We start from the raw sequence: 15,868 nt of genomic DNA, 5'->3' as shown, positions 1-15,868 counted from the left end.
CGATTTCTGCGATTTCTGTGACTTCTGCTACTTCTGCGATTTCTGTGACTTCTGCTACTTCTGCGATTTCTGTGATTCCTGCGACTTACCACCGTATGAAAAAGTTACATCTGTCAACACAGAAAATTGCATCTCAACAAACCTGTCATTGGCAAGTATGTTTTACGTTTTTTCTTCCGTTGGCTTCAATTTTGTATTAAAGAAACAACTGTGAAAATATTAATAGTGTAATTAATATGTAAGTAGCGTACAGTACCGTAATAGTTCGTATTTAGAAAATGAATTCTAACATATTGTTATGTTCACAGGTACCTGAACTACATTTCAGTCACTCAGTAAAGTGATAACTCAAAATATCATTGTCAACAGATCTGAAGAAATTGCCACAGCGTCTTTAGACCGTTTTCGTCAGACGAGAGGTTAGTTTCTAAGCGTTTCGATGGACTTAATTACTTCAGTGAGATCGTTCTTGCAAATGTGATATTCATTATAGCAAATATTAGCAATCTACTCTGTCAATTATATTGCTAGTAATTAATGACAGCAAAAATTGTTTAATAATCCTTGTGTTTTTGCAGACACAGTTCTGACTCTGATTACTGGTTGCTGTACGTATCTATCCACATCAAGGCTGTTTTTGAGAGAGACTCTTGAAGATTCAAGACAGCTCTTAGACGATTTGCAGTTTAAAAGTGAAATTATTGTGAAATAAGTGTGTGAATGATTAAACTGTGTTTTATTGAAGTAGTTGTGCGATTTTAAAGGAATAATATGTGTCAAATACAGTGAGTGAATTATAAAAATCTCATTTTCCACATGTTTAAGCCGTCCTATACCCATAATTTTCCGCCACTTACTTATTGGTAAACACTTGTTGGAGAGTGACATGCCCCCCCCCCTTTCTCCACAATCTTGGTGTGACACTGACCTGTAACATATCCCGAAGTCTACAATATGCATTTTGAGGCTGTTGATATGAAAGTGGGAAGTACAGATCTTCCAGTTAAATCGGGAATAGCTTAAGTGCATTACTTGAAAGTAACACAGGAAAAGCTTACTTATGTAGGTGGTAGTAGTGTCGGCAAAAAGTTCTTGTGTGTGAAGTTGCCATGTAGAACACCAGGTGTAAAACTTTTCTCCCAAGTCTTGAACTGTATCGGAACAAAAGTGAGGCATTCATATGACTGTTTTCATTTCTCTACACTTATACAGATGTCTGAGTTGTGCTGTGTTAACATTGCAAAGTCCTGTAGGCATGTGGAGTATTAACCAAAACTGTCATATTGGAAGCAGAATCAAACACATTTGTTACGTTACTTGATATTTTCAGGAGAAAAAGGCAATGTTGCTTCTTATTAATATAATACATTCAGAGTCACAGCAGTATTTGATCAATCATAACTGATGCTGAATGTGCATGTCGTCATATAATATGAAGGGCTTATTTCAATAGTGGTACAAGTCCATTAGCTTCACTTTTCTGTCTATAATGCTTCTGAAATTAGTGATCCAAACAAACATAAATAAAGGTTCATCTCTAGCAAGAAGCCATATGCTTGAATATTTCTGGTATCTCAAATGCAGATTTGTCAGCGCTCTTTTAACTTTGCGACTCTGTATCTCAAAATGAACAAAAATGGACTTGTACCACTATTGAAATAAGCCCTCCATATGCACACACAGCACATCGAACTCGTGAGGCACAAGGCTCTCATAACGAAGTACGTACGTCGGTCAACAGATGACACTAGGAAAAGTACGTTAACTGCGCTTTTTAGTTGCTACTTGCGACTCTTAGTTGCGATTTGTCACAGAAATCGCAGTTTGACTCGGTAGCGAATACCGTAGTATGAACTTTGCTCAACAGATGGCAGTGCTAACTGCGCTTTTTAGTTGCTACTTGCGACTCTTAGTTGCGACTTGTCACGGAAATCGCAGTTAGACTCCATAGCGTATCGCAGAGATGGACGTAGTACGAACTTCGGCCAACAGATGCCACTGTTAACCGCGCTTTTTAGTTGCTACTTGCGACTCTTAGTTGCGACTTGTCACTGAAATCGCAGAAAGCAGTGCTAAATTCGACCAATAGATGGCTCATGTCTTTGAATGTGAAATACTACTTGCGACTGCTAACTGTGACTGAAATCGCAGTTAGATTCTGTGAAGTTGCTACTGTGATATCTGTGACTTCTCAGTCACTGCGATTTCTAACAAATACGCGATTTCCTGCCCACCACTACTCCTTCCCTTGTATCGTGCATTTTTATAAGGGATGTGGTTCTTACTGCACCTGTGTCACTTCTCTCTGTTGAAAACTCTCTTCTTAACGTATTTGAAGCCAATGTGTTATTAAATTCTTTGCATGGATGAAGCACTAACTTTGAAGCCAATTTTCTCATGCATAATTGCAACAAGCTTTTGTGATTTCGGCTATTCACTGTTTGCATCATTCCAAACACGGGAGCGTTTTAAAATATCCATTTGTTAGAGCTCTCTTGCGATTTAGATGCTCTCCAAGTGACACTAAACCAAATTGTACTGAGGTTTCTACAGCTATTATACTTATTATTCTCTGTATAGTTATCTCGCTGTCCTATGCTTCTGTAGTTGTGTCTTCAAACTGTCTAAAATAGGAGTCCCGCTTTCAGATTAGCGTTTGGAAAAGTTAGAAACGCGGTAAATAAGCCTTCTCACCTCCTTATGAAGCATTTCACGCTTGCTGTCGTCACATGACATACTTATTTGGAAATCGCACTTAAACATTTACGGATACACATTCACAGCTATGCTGCTAACATCGACATCTGAATGAATAATTCGGTCGCTCAATGAATGAAACTGCATTGTCGCAAAATATCGCAACGGCGCAGCATGCGTGAGTGAGAAACTCCGCCCCCCCCCCCCCCCCCCCGAGTACTACTAGACTGCTCATTGTCGCCCACCAATCGTCATCTATTGTTTCGTAGTTGTTGCTTGCATTAGCTTATTTGTTGTTTGTTTAATGCCTAATTATTAAATGTTTATAGATTCTGCTCGTAACGGTCAACAAATCGTGCGTAATTTTCAAGCAGTCTGTACTCAGGGCCGTGCGCCACCTTATATTATTTCACTAAGATCAGCCACATAATGCTACAGTTGGCTAAACGAGTGGTTTTGCAGTAGAGATGGGCAAAGTCGTTCATCCTTGGGAACTATTTCACTGGCGGTCTCTCTTTTTTGGGAATCGTTCTTTTTACTCGTTCACCGTTCATTGTGCTTGGTAGGCCTATATGGTTCTTATGAAAAACTGAAAATTAGTAGCATAGGTGACTGAAGACGGAAGGCACCAACAGGGGGCACTTGCCTCCCCCCTGAAGTACAGAGTTTTTATTCATAACAGAATTCTCACACACTTGTAATTTTCGTGATACTGCAAAACATCTCGTTTAGCCAACTGTAGCGTTATGTGGCTGACCGCAGTGAAATAATATAAGGTGGCGCACGAAAAACCGGTCCCGAGTACAGACCGCTAGCCAGTTATGCACGATTTGTTGACCGATACGAGATGCATAGATAAATATGAATAAATTAGGTATTGAAGAAATAAAAAATAAGCTATTGCAAACAACTTCGAAACAATAGATGACGACTGGTAAGCGACAACGAGTAGTCTAGTACTCGGGGCCGATTTTTCGTGCTTTGCAAAATGTGACACCATTCACTCGATTACGAAGCGCGGGCTTCATTCGATTGTAAGTCGATCTGCCTTCCATAACAATGAACATGCTCTTTCACCTTGGACCAAAAAAAGGCGGAAAATGGCCACTCGTGTGTGTCGTGCCGACGCCCTTTGCATGTCTGATAACAGAATCTTGCCTTTTAACAAATATTTCTTCTGCTGTTTATCGAAATAGTGGGTAAGCTGATATGCCGTTTTATTGCCTGAAAAGATGTGTGTATTACATACCACGCAATTTTTATGTAATTTATGTAATTATAAAACACATTTTAATTACCAGTCGTGGACGCTGAATAGAATACGAAAAGTACCAGAAGTTCAGAGTTCAAAAAAGGTTTGAAACAGATCTAGAATGGGCGTGCGAGGCGAACAAAACGAACATCGGGATACTGTCGGCAGTGGAACTGCGACGAGTGGCAAAGTACGAGTCCGGCCGAGCGAGACCGAGACCGGGACAGACGGGAACGGAACCGAGGCTGGAACCAGACCGGTCGACGTGCCATTCGGGAACGAGACCGACCGTATCCCGTTCCCGGGAACTATAAGTAGAAAGCCGCGACCGAAGTGAACTATGAAAGACCGTTCCTTAGAAATAGTTCCTCGTTCGTTCCGTTCATCTTGGTGAACCGTCTCTTTGACCCGTTAGTTTGTGAACGACCCATCTCTACTCGGGTCTTATTTCTCGTGCGCCGCCCCGTACCACTGAAACAATATTGTAGGAATTACAGTGAAATGAATACCCCTAGCTGAATACAGGCGTTGATATAAGTCAACGGGAACAGTTGAAAATGTGTGCCCCGACCAGGACTCGAACCTGGAATCTCCTGCTTACATGGCAGACGCTCTGTCCACCTTTTTTTTTTGTTTTAAAAAAATCTCATTTTGATCGCTTTCGTTCGTTCCATCTCCTCGGGGCGGAAGTCGTAAGACACCCATTTCAGTTCGTCGTTGATCGATTAACTCAGTTTTTTTTTTTATTAGAGAGGATCCATTCGAGCCACCGAGGACACAGAGGATAGTGCCACTGCAGGGACTTATCTTTGGCACCTCTCCCGTGAGACTCACATTCACAACTTCTCCCACACTATATTCATAGTGCCCCTGCCCGTTATACTCATTACTCGCGGCTTTCAGACTGATTCACGGAAGAGTTCAGGCACTGTTTGTCCATTCGCACAAAGGAAGTTGGTCAAATAGCGGGTGAACCTCAACACTATAAATATATGGTTTTGTAGGAGTTCTCGTATTCTCTTTACAGAACGTGAGACCAGAAACTCTGTTATGGAGAGCGGGGTTCATTCGGCTGTAAGTTGGTCTGCCTTCCATAATAATGAACATGCTGTTTTACCTTGGATAAAAGAAAAAAGACGGAAAATGGCCACTGGCAACTTTCTTTGCATGTGTAATACCGAAAAAACTTGCCTTTTTATAGCGATGTCTTTTGCTGTTTATCCAAATAATGAAACATATGCCGTTTTATTACTTGAAAAGATGTATGTATTACATATCACATAATTTTATGTAGTTAACATAATTATAAAGTACATTTTAACTACCGGTCGTGGACACTGTATAGAATTCGAAAAGAAACAAAAGTCCAGAGTTCAAAAAAGGTTTGAAACAGAATAACTGGATACTGAACTAATTAAGAGCAGTCGGCAGTGGAACTGTGACGAGCGACTACGCGAAGATGGTCGAGTCCGGCTGAGGGAGACTGAGACCAAGACAGACGGGAACGGGACCGAGGCTGGAACGAGACCAGCCGACGTGTCGTTTTGGGAACGAGACCGATTCCTATTCCCGGGAACTATAAGTAGAAAGCCGCGACGTAAATGAACTATGAAAGACCGTTCTTTTAGTTACTCACACAATCCGTTCATCTTGGTGAACCATTCCTTTGGACCCGTTAGTTCGCGAACAATCCATCTCTAACTTGTAACTCGCGGCTAGTCGCTCGGAGAGAGAATGAATCCTATTGGCAGCTAATATCGCTAACTGTCAAAAATTGGCGGCTAACATATTTAATGGAGGAGGGGGGGTGCGCAGAAGTGCTGAAAATTAGTCCGCCTTCCAACATGACATTAACTATAAACTCATGCTACACTCACCATAAACAAAGGAACAATTCTGTTTTTGCTACCTACTATTATTTGCCTCTGAGAGCCATAATAGTAATAAATATAACCCTCGAGAGGCCAAGCCTGTATATAAAGTTCGTCAATTCACAAAAGAAATGTTTTGTACCACACCATTGTTGTTTTACAACTGCTAGCTCCTCTGTCAAAAATAGGAGCCCCACTTTCAGATTCACATTTGAGAAAGTTAGAAATGTGGTAAATAAACCTATTTGCCTGCTTGTGAAGCAGCTGCCATATGGCATATTTATTTGTACATGGAATTTTAACATTTACCGATGTACATTCAAGGTATACTGCTAACATTTAAGTAGGCTGTTTATATTTTCTTATTGGCAACGTTACGTAGCGCTCTGTATGAAAATCACTGGCTGTGCTGTGTGCAGTCTGTGGCTAGTTAGCATTGTTGTCTGCCATTGTAGTGTTGGGCAGCTGGATGTTAACAGCGCATAGCGTTGTGCAGTTGGAGGTGAGCCGCCAGCAGTGGTGGATGTGGGGAGAGAGATGGCGGAGTTTTGAAATTTGTAACACTGGATGTCATGAACTACTATATATATTATGACTGTTAAGGTAAATACATTGTTTGTTCTCTATTAACATCTTTCAATTGCTAACTATGCCTATCAGTAGTTAGTGCCTTCTGTAGTTTGAATCTTTAATTTAGCTGGCAGTAGTGGCGCTCGCTGTATTGCAGTAGCTCGAGTAACGAAGATTTTTGTGAGGTAAGTGATTTGTGAAACGCATAGGTTAATGTTAGTCAGGGCCATTCCTTTGTAGGGATTTCTGAAAGTCAGATTGCGTTGCGCTAAAAAATATTGTGTGTCAGTTTAAGCACAGTCATGTATAATTGTTGAAAGGGGACGTTTCATATGTCGACCCTTAGCCGAGGATACCTCACTGGAATCTTCTGATTTTTTCTTGTAGTTTGTGTAATTAGTGTAGCTATTGTTTATTGCTAGTGCGTAATTGTAAAGAGAATCTCCTTTGTAGTTGCAGTCTTTCATTGTTGTACAGTAAAACAGTTGTGGCATGCATGTAGATTTGCACCAAGTATTTCGCAGCTGCACTTGCAATTAACTACATATTATTTTCAGTGCTATGTTAATGTGTTCTCTTATTTTTGCTCTTCAAATTGTGCTTTTCTGTGTCATCGTGTGAAATATTGTGACAATAATGGCGTGTGAAAAACGTAACACTAGGCTTCAAAGTAAACTGAGAAATAATAGTGACGACGAGCGTAGCTTATCAGCACCACTGTGTAGTGAATTAACAGACATTCCAAGTAGTAATTTGGTAATTGTGCATAGGGAAATGGAGCGGGCGGCAAATAATGGTGTAGTCACTGAAACAGGTAGTGAACAAGGAAGCATTATCGATCGATCGGTCGGCAACAGCTCGCCTCAGGAATCCGAAATGACAGAACACAATATTGCAAATACTGTAGACTTAGGTTTTGGGTCCTTACCGTTTTCTCAAATGAGTCAAGACATATTTTCTGCTTGTCAAAATGTGAATGTTGCCGGTGAAAATGCACTGCCAAAAAGCATAGAGAAACAGATTCCAGACACTAATACATTATTATTGCAATTAATGCAACAAATGGAACAAAATCAGAGACAAATGGGACAAAGGCTTCAAAAGTTAGACACAATGGAACAACACCAGAAACAAACACAGCAACAGTTAGACACAATGGAACAAAATCTTCAAAAGTTAGACACAATGGAGCAAAATCAGAGACAAACACAGCAAAAGCTTCAAAAGTTAGACACAATGGAACAACACCAGAGACAAACACAGCAACAGTTAGACACAATGGAACAAAATCTTCGGAAGTTAGACACCACACTTGAACAAACACGTGAAGATTTAACTTCTGAGTTACATAACATTGAATCGAAATGTCAAAAAGTCTGTAATGACGTAAAAACACAAATTTGTGAGCATTTACAACCTATTTTTTCGTGGCATGAAAATGCATTACAGAATCACGAAGCAACCATAAAAGAACTGCAAACCATTGTTCATGAAAATCATGAGACCTTGTGGGCTAAAATTGACTCAGTTGCATCTACCGATTCGGTTACGCAACTTGCAAAAACTCAGGAAAACTTAAAGGACACAGTAGATTCGATTTCAGCATATTTTGACACTCTGAAACTTGGTTTAGAAAAACACACTGAGGAAATGTGTTCGCTATCGGAGAAAGTAGCCGAACTTTCGGATCAGTTCACTAACTTATCTACAAAGGTAGATGATGACCTGAATGACACAAGACCCGTAGCCTTCACTGACACAGGAGAGTATGAACAAATTGGAAAATTCAAACAAAATCAAAATCAAATCAATACACAGTACAAAAGAGAAATCCGGGATGTACAAGACCAGTTGACGCAGGTAATACAAGAATTACATATTTCAGAGGACACTCGCGCTCCAGTACGGGAAGAGGGACATAGAAATACGGAACAGCCACAAAATAATAACACAGGACACTTCGGAAATTATGAAAAAAATTGGCAAGGCGCATTGGATTTTGAGATGGAACCGCCGAAACGAAGTAACAATGAGCGATGTGCGACTCGCCGACACGATGGTTTCGACTATAAGCTGTTCATTACTACACGTAAATTCAAAACATTTAAGAATTCTGACAACGACATTCATCCACAAGCATGGCTTCATCAATTTTCTCATTGTTTTCCTCCCAACTGGTCATTGGAGCACAGGTTAGAATTTATGTGTGGCTACTTGGAGAATGAACCAGCTGTAAGAATGCGATCGGTCATTCATGATTGTCACAGTGAAGGAGAATTTTGTCCTCTCAGCGTATTGGTCTCAAGCTACACAAGACTGAGTAAAACGTAGCATCATAATGATGAAACGTTTCGAACAATCTGAATTTTCCAGTCTTATGAAATATTTTGAAGATATGTTGCATAAGAATCAGTATCTTTCAAACCCATACAGCCCCTCAGAAATCATCCGCATTTGCTTAATCAAACTGCCTGAACATTTACGACATATTATTTTAGCAGGACGTTGCAAAGACGACATTGAAGCTTTTCACGGACTGTTACAAGAACTGGAAATTGACACTAACAATCGCGGAATGCGAAAACAGGAGTACAACAATTACAGGTCATATCTGTCACAATTCCGCCATGACAGAAATAATAAATGGACACGACAAGGCTATTCTTACAACGTAAATCGTGACCAAAACAGACACCACCCGTATGACAACCATTGGCAGAGTAGTAATAATTACATGGAAAGATCACCTCTCCACGGTAATGACTAGCACAGAGACAATCAGAGAAACAGACAATATGGGAACCAAAATAATTATTATCAAAGGAGACAGAATAACTTTCGATGCAACGGTCCAGTGCGCAGTTATGACTCAGGGAGAAATTCTCCACCACTTAACCGACAAGAAAAAAACTACAAGAACTACCGACATGACGACAGACGATATAATCGTAACGACAGACCTGAACTGCATCAGAACTGGCGGGATTTAAACAGGGCTGGGCCCTCTGGGCAAGGTGAATTTGTAGAAGTTAGACCTCCAAATCCCAATAACGACGCGCGCCAACAAAGAAACAGACAATGACTCGCACCGCAGGCAGCCGCATGCGCCGGCTGGCTCGGAGAAAAATAACATAGACGCTAACCTTGAGAAAAATTTTAGCACTCCTCACCGACGTATACCGCATGATATTTCCCTTCAAGTTGAAACTCTGCGTACTAGGAAGAGTAAAGGTTTACACCACATTTCACATGTAAAACCGTTTATTGAAAGATAATCTGTTTTTTAACTTTGTCTTTGCCATAAAACGTTTCACTTCACGTTACTAGTATGCTTTAGAAACTGTTACCATGCAACAATGTTTGAAGTTAAATATCCAGTCAAGAACCAAGAGAACTTATTTAAACAGAAATTACGAATGCATTGTTATTGCGAACAGACGACACAGTGTTATTATGTGTGTACATTCTTGCTTGTTAGTTGCATGATTACGTAACGACTATAAGGCTCACATACTTAGAACATATACTGGTACTGCTAATGAGATTCTAATGCAACATTTTGGTTTACTTGAAAATACATTCTGGATTTAAGGTACTTTCTGTGAGATACCAGATGAGACAGTGGTTAGTTTATGTGAAAGCTACACGATTTTATCACGACGCTACTAATGAGTGACAATTTACAATGTTGCTTTTGCGGTGTTTCTGTTTCATATCTGCACAGTTTTTCTGTATTATTCTGGAAAGTAAAACATGTTTTAGTAGTAACTTTTGTGGTATAGCTACAATGAGACAGCCTTTTCCGTAGCACAACAATATGTTACAGCACAGTAATTTCTTCATCACAACAATAAGCATAATAACTGAGATATCTATACGCAAAGCATTTCACTTTTGTTTACCATGAGGTAAGTACATTGACTTCTGCAGAAATTAGCTTTCGGAGGACAATAACTACGAACTTCCACAGAGATTATCTTACAGCAAGACGCACATTTAGCGCTACAGGACACGTATTTGAGTGATTAATTTTGTACTTAAATCATTTATTTTTAAAGATATTTGAAGTACAATGATACAAAGGTTTTCCATAATACATTTCATTCCATTGTTGTAATCTGTAACACCTGAGGGTATAATTACATTAATCCTCAGGGGGGTACACGCTTACTTTGTGTATCATGTGTTTGGCAAGCACAAGGAGCCCTAGCTAATATGGTATTTGCTTATACAACTTTACACATCGGTACCATATTCCTCTAACACATAAATTACATAGCTATCTGATCATTTAACTGAGAAAGACAAACTTTTTTACTACGGCAGTGACAGATGTTTATATAATTACACTGTTGGATAACTTCACACTTACGAAATTGTATTTTGTCTGTACTTTGTGAACTGTTCATATTTTTTTGGGCCCATTGTGATATTATGAGAGCTTTGAATGATATAGTTGGTATGGGATCACGATTTTTAAAGTACGTTTGAGGCAGATGACACTTTTGACATGAGCAGAGAATTTTTTTAGGTTTTTGAAATTATTGGAGGAAGCTACGACGATTTTGAGAGATGACTGAGGTGTTATGATGTTATTATTACGATGACTATGTGTATTATGCTGTTGCGGTATGTTTATGATCAATAAGCTGATGCTATATGATTTATTTGATTATGCTACGTATCTGTTATGATGAAATATTGAAGAAGTGTCGACGAATAAGGTAAGGAGTAATGAATAGTGGTTAGGGACTCTGATTTGTGGAAAAGGATGTTGGAAACCAAGAATCGTACTTTAAGAGTTATGAAATGTGTGTAAATGCGTGAATGTATCACAGTGCCAGCGAAAATTTTTTGGACACTGTTATATTCATAAGATTTTGTTTCTACACATTTGCAACGCAAATTCTCGACCCATGAAATTTTGTATATGAGACTGTCACTGTAGCGGAAACTGCTGTCGTAAATATTTCCGTAAGAAAGTTAAGTGACCACCTGCACGTAATGCGTCGTGGGCACGCAGCTGCGTCAGACGCCTGGAGAAAAAGCCATTAGTGTGTGCGTTTTCAGAGGCACAGGTAGAAAAAAAAGGGAGGCCCTTATCCTCGCTATTGACATTCCTTAGTAGAAAGCATCCCGAATATGACACGCAAAAAAAAAAAAAAAAAAAAAAAGAAATTATGTCAGTGCACAAGTGGTGGTTTATGGACTTGCTATATTCTCCGCAAGACTCTTCAATGGTGAATGTGCACCTGCACAGTTGCAACAGATGGCTGCTGGCCGTCTCTACATGGACTACAGTGGGTCTGCATCTTTGATGACCCACCAATACCATTATTTCTACATGGACTACAGTGGGTCTGCATCTTTGATGACCTACCTACCAATATTCTTCAAAACGTTGAAAGACTCTGCTGTGAGTTGGCTCTGTTGTGGCCCATTACCTGTCAGCATGTCAAGAGTCAGCACTGTCTTTCTGTTGGAAGGACAACACTACTTCTTCAAGACTGCATGGACATCCACTACTTCCGTGTGCATTGTCTTTTACTGCTCCGACTTTGATAAAAGAAACGGCAGTTTTACTGTGATGAATGATCAGGACTGTCTTTATGGACTGTGAGAAAATTTTAGCTTTTGACCAACATTGTGTTAATAAGTGTGTGCATTGGATATCTTTGTTATTGTAATTATGAAAAATTTTATCAACTCATTATTGGCCACTGCCCAAAACAATTTGTAAAATTTTTTGTGGGGAGCATGGGGGCTTTGGCAACGTTACGTAGCGCTCTGTATGAAAATCACTGGTTGTGCTGTGTGCAGTCTGTGGCTAGTTAGCATTGTTGTCTGCCATTGTAGTGTTGGGCAGCTGGATGTTAACAGCGCATAGCGTTGCACAGTTGGAGGTGAGCCGCCAGCAGTGGTGGATGTGGGGAGAGAGATGGCGGAGTTTTGAAATTTGTAACACTGGATGTCATGAACTACTTCATATATTATGACTGTTAAGGTAAATACATTGTTTGTTCTCTATTAACATCTTTCAATTGCTAACTATGCCTATCAGTAGTTAGTGCCTTCTGTAGTTTGAATCTTTTATTTAGCTGGCAGTAGTGGCACTCGCCGTATTGCAGTAGCTCGAGTAACGAAGATTTTTGTGAGGTAAGTGATTTGTGAAACGCGTAGGTTAATGTTAGTCAGGGCCATTCCTTTGTAGGGATTTCTGAAAGTCAGATTGCGTTGCGCTAAAAAATATTGTGTGTCAGTTTAAGCACAGTAATTCATTATTTTTTCTAAGGGGACGTTTCAACATCAACATCTAAATGAATAATTCGGTCGCTCCTTCATTACTGCTTCAGCTAACACAGTGATAAGTTGTATTGCATATGTCCAAGTGGGCAGCAGTAATAGAAATAAAGAGTGAGCTAAATGATAAAAAAAAGACCATCTGCGTAAGAAAATGGCCCCAATTTCAAGATAGCAGCACAATCCCACAGTGAGGCAGTTATCTAAGAGACAATTAATGATCAAATAAGCGGCTGGCAGTGGGTCATTAGTGTGCCCAATACTTGTGCATGGCAACACAGTGATACAATAAAAATTCATTTTATTATTGTGTTATGAAACTGATTAGGTTACTATAATGTAATTTTATTTTGTTGTGTAATTAAACTAAGGTTTAACTGTGATGCTCTTGATAAATCTTCAATGTAATCTTGGTAATAAACACAGCTGTTCATTACATGCGTACAGAGAACGCCACGCGATCGGTCGAGGGATAATTTTATTTCTGGCTTCTGGCAGTGGTGGAAAATAAAGCGGAAGATATTAAAGCATGAATCATCGTCTGAACATCTATCAAATTTCGACAAATGGCATGAAACTTAATAAAACCGTTGACAAAGACAATCAAAAGATTTTTAACCTTTAACTAACATAGTGACAACCATGGGACACTAACACCGAGATGCATTCAATCTGACCTCTTAATTATAGGTGGGTGTAATGTTAACTATTTGAATCCCTTTGAAATTCTCTGTTTTGCGTATGGCATAGGCTTTAATACACTGTAAATAAACATGAAAATACAAAAATTAACATTAAACAATTATTGATAAACTGGCATTCGGATATGTTTACTGCACATCTCATAAACTAATACATTTATATGTTTTACATTAGCTAATAACGGAAGTAATCCTTTGATAGATTTTGTATTTCTTCTTGAAGAACTAATGGAACAAAACATGTAACGTTTTTAACCCGAAGAAATACCTCATGTAAAATCAGAGCCATCCAAATCACAATTTTTCACAACAGAGTAGGAAGTTCAAGTGAAGGAGAGTGGATATCTCTAAAAACAGCAATGACAGATGTTGGGATGATAAACATAGGAACAAGGAAGGTAAATACGAAGAAGCCATGGGTAACAGAGGAAATACTTCGTCTGATCGATGAAAGAAGGAAGTATAAAAATGTTCAGGGAAATTCATGAATTCAGAAATACAAGTCACTTACGAATGAAATAAATAGGACATGCAGGGAAACTAAGGTAAAATGTCTGCAGGAAAAATGTGAAGAAATTGAAAATGAAATGATCGTTGGCAAGACTGTTTCAGCATACAGAAAAGTGAAAACAACATTCGGGGAAATTAACCCAACAGTAAACTCAGCTGGTCTGTCAGACCAAGGAGAAATCTTCACATTAATACAACGTCTGAAAATTGGTTAAAAGAAGCCATCTTGTCGACACATATAAAAGATAACAATAAGATTCGTCTGATGGTAATTAAAAATCGATGTAATCTGTAAGGGTCTGAAAGAACAGCGACACGTTTGACGTTTGCGCGTCCCGTTTCCAGAAGCGTGCACTGCCGGGTCAAAAGCAACGGTGGTAACATTAAGAGCGCAGTGGGAATTCCACTGCTGAGCGCAAAGGAGAGGGCGGATAGATGGGCAAAATACATTGAAGGACTCTATTAGGGGGAAGACGTATCAGATGGCGTGCTAGAAGCAGAGACGAGTGTTGGTATGGAAGACATAGGGGATCCAGTATTAGAGGCAGAATTTAAGAGGGCTTTGGAGGACTTGAAATCAAATAAGGCTGAGGGGCGGCCAGAGTGGCCGAGCAGTTCTAGGTGCTACAGTCTGGAACCGTGCGACCGCTACGGTCGCAGGTTCGAATCCTGCCTCGGGCATGGATGTGTGTGATGTCCTTAGGTTAGTTAGGTTTAAGTAGTTCTAAGTTCTAGGGGACTGATGACCTCAGAAGTTAAGTCCCATAGTGCTCAGAACCATTTGAACCATTTTTTTTATTGCTGAGGGGATAGGTAATATTCCATCGGAATTTCTGAAGTCATTGTGAGAAGTAGCAACCAAACGACTGTTCAACTAGGTGAGTAGAATCTACGAGACTGGCGACGTACCATCAGACTTTCGGAAAAATATCATGCACACAATTCCCAAGATAGCAAAGGCAGATAGATGTGAGAACTACCGGACAATCAGATTAACATCTCATGCATCGAAGATACCGACGAGAATAAATATATAAGAATGGAAAAGAAAATTGAGGATCTGTTAGGTGACGATCATTTTGGCTTTAGGGAAGCTAAAGGCACCAGAGAGGCAGTCACGACACTGTGGCTGATAATGGATACAAGACTGAAGAAAAATCGAGACACTTTCATAGGATTTGTCGACCTAGAAAAAGCGTTCCACAATGTAAAATGGTGCAAGATGTTCGAAATTCTGAAGAGAATAGGAGTAAGCTACAGAGAAAGCCCATCCATTGACTCTTTGATTTGGTCTGAATGTCAAATATCAAGGTAAAAAACCAAAGCACCGAAACAATGTAGAAGTATATCAGAAATAATGGAGACAATAAATGCGTGACTTTTTAATATTTCTTTGAATTCAAACAAATTTTATTGCCAGAGAAACCACATTGCGCACACAATGTTGCTTTAGAGTAGACAATACTAACGACATAAGAGCTAGAGAATTAGATTCAGCCTATTTGTTTCAAAAAAATTTCCCATAGAGATATACAATGTGTATCGAGAAACATATCGCAACCGGATATGACTGAAACTCAAGTGCTCAGAGCTTGTTTTGCGAATGCAAATTGACTAGTGTGGTATCGCCAGTTTTAGTGAACCTTGAATGCACAATGCACATAGATCTGATATTAAAAGGGTAATGAAAGTTAGAAGAACATTTTCAATCAAAGGTGAAAAATACAAAGGCGCCTTGGCATTTAACGTCTGCTATTGACACTTTTCTACACAATAATGTCTGTTATTAATCTGGATGGTTCATTGTTACCTGTGTGAATGGACCAGAAACTTTGGTTCACGCCCGATAAGACCAGAAAAAATTGTGAAGGGATCATCGATGTCTGAGGGAAAAAAAAGAAATAACTGTAAGAGAGAGAGAGATAGAAATAAACGTCTAGCATTTTTCATAAGTCAGGCCTTATTTC

The 15,868-nt window shown here is 39.4% G+C and overlaps 1 long non-coding RNA gene across 1 annotated transcript; it reads left to right on the top strand.

Annotated features, from left to right (window-relative positions):
- LOC126188915 (uncharacterized) lies at positions 1–758 on the top strand. Its single transcript, XR_007537878.1, has 3 exons — positions 1–155; positions 309–419; positions 579–758. It is a non-coding gene; the product is annotated as an uncharacterized LOC126188915 (long non-coding RNA).
- The last annotated feature ends 15,110 nt before the right edge of the window (positions 759–15,868 follow it).

This window comes from Schistocerca cancellata, chromosome 5, assembly GCF_023864275.1.
Source record: "Schistocerca cancellata isolate TAMUIC-IGC-003103 chromosome 5, iqSchCanc2.1, whole genome shotgun sequence".
Classification (NCBI taxonomy): Eukaryota; Metazoa; Arthropoda; class Insecta; order Orthoptera; family Acrididae; genus Schistocerca; species Schistocerca cancellata.
Note: the sequence above shows the minus strand (reverse complement) of the source record. Positions and strands in the feature narration are given on the sequence as shown.